The sequence below is a fragment of the Protopterus annectens genome, chromosome 8.part0, assembly GCF_019279795.1.
Source record: "Protopterus annectens isolate FY-2018-M chromosome 8.part0, PAN1.0, whole genome shotgun sequence".
NCBI classification, from domain to species: Eukaryota; Metazoa; Chordata; order Ceratodontiformes; family Protopteridae; genus Protopterus; species Protopterus annectens.
In genome coordinates, this window is record NC_056741.1 from 430,882,359 (window position 1) to 430,884,671 (window position 2,313).

Sequence of the window (2,313 nt, forward strand, 5' to 3'; positions counted from 1 at the left end):
AGAACACATAACCCTCTCAACCTCATGGGAGAGAACAGGCCATACCCCTACACTCCTCCCCCTGCCTGTCTCTTCTGGTGCTGGGTCTTTTTTACCTAGGTCACAGTCAGGTTCCAGCTGTCTGTACCATGAAGCTAGGCATATATTTGCCATGAATTCTAATGAATTTTCTATAATTGTTTTTGATATGAAACATACAGACCATGTTCCTGTTTTTTGATGCTAGAAAGCATTTGACGGAAGTACAAGTAATGCTTTATATGTGGAAAAATCATGTATTTCATTGCCGAACATATAGTAAATCCCACATATACTATGTTTCTTACCTGACTGGGAATGATGTAGAATGTGAAGGAAATCTTGATAAACTGAGTGAGAATTTGTTGCTAGCAGCTGTAAAATGGAAGGTGTGAATAAAAAATTAGCCTGGGTGACACAAGCAGTAAAGATAAACTAGTTTTTTAATACATGCTTAGCAACCAGAATCCATCCATGATTAATAAGGGAAGTCTATCTTTTCCTATTAGCTATAGTATAAATACCCTAGGAATTAGAAGAGTAACACACAAGTGGAATATATTGTAAAGTAAGGGGTGGATCTGTAGGTATTGTTAACAAAAGGGATATATTCCCTTCTTTCAATTGCTTTGCATGTAAATGTCTTAGAAGTACAGAAAGCTTTCCATCCCCCAGCATAAGAAAGACATACATAAATGGTGTTTATGCTGAATGTAATATTACACATGTTCTTTAGTGCCAGTATGTGGAGTATGACTTTTTACACAAAGAATACAAAAAGAAAATTTAGGACTAAGACACTGAGCATATTTATTTTATTTATTTTATTTTACATTTGTTGACCGGGCTAGTCTAGCTGGATACATATCCTTTTTCAGTAGAGGCCCGAGGAGAAAAGCTCCAATAATGAGAAAAATAACACACTACAATTAGAGAGAGGAACAACATTATAAAGATAACAAAAACAGTAAGACATCAGTATATACATGCTAGAAAAAAAAATGCTAAAGCTAGGGAGGTGACAGGACAAGCTATGTTGGTAACATGACATGGGTACAAGTGGAGGAAGTAAAATGCTAGAGGATAGCTTGTGAGTGAGAAGGGTGAAGGGAACTAAGAAACCTATAGGAATTAGTCTGGGTTTAGACATGGGCACAACCAGTGGGACTTTAAATATTCTCTGAGATTATTTTTGAATAGGTTAAGTGATGGCATGAGTCTAAGGTAGTTAGGAAGGGAGTTCCATTGCTTTCCAATAGAGTTAGCATAAAGAGCATCACCGCCCAAGTTATTAGATTTGATGGTTGATACTTGATTACTGTTGGAAGACCGAAGGGAACTTAAGTTGGTGTATGGAGTCAGGATTTTGCTCAGTGAGGGGGGTTTGTCTGGTTGATTTATAATTTTAAATGCTTCAGTGAGTTGATTGAATTTAAGAAGATTGGGCAGTTCTAACCAGCCTAGTTTCATGAGGTTGAGGCAATGGTGAGTACGATAGGGTGATCCTGTAATGAATCTGGCTATATGGTGGTAGGTGGAAGAAAATTTATTGAGCTCATATATATTAAGGAAGGAAAATATGGGGGAGGCATACAGAAGGGTGGAAAGGAGATGAGTGCGGGCAATGGTTAATTTAGCATGAGGAGTAAGAAAGTTCCTGATTCTGTACATTGACCCTAGTTTCTTATTAACTGAAACCACAGAATATTTTCACTCTGAAAGTTCCAAATGAGGGTATGAGTGCAGCAAATAAGAATATAAAGTATATAAAGTAATAATCCACTGGTAAATGCAGAATCACAACACCGGAATCACTTATTTTGTACCAAGAGATTTAATAACGCTTTCCCAAAAGGACATACGTTTTCGAGCTTCTTCATCAGAAAATACATTCAAATGTAATCAGTACTGCTTTTATACACCAGAATAAATATTGAATGATTGAATAATTTGGATTAATTAATTGAATTAAATTAGATTAATTCCTTAGAACATTGGGTTTGAATATAAAGTTTAAAAACACATAAACCATTTATTTCTTAATATATAAAACCTACATACTTAAAATGTTTGAAATAAAAACAATATATACAGTCCTTGTTACTTCAATAGAACAACTTCATGTTAAAAATAATTACAAAAAATCGTACCAAAAACATATAAAATGTTGTGTTTGTAGGGTATGATACATTAATATAACAGGGATCTTTATTACATCTTTGTCTCCATCTAGTGACCAAAATAGAAATTACAGTTTTGCTGCTCTCAATTTTAATACAGGTACTATAGAGAGCA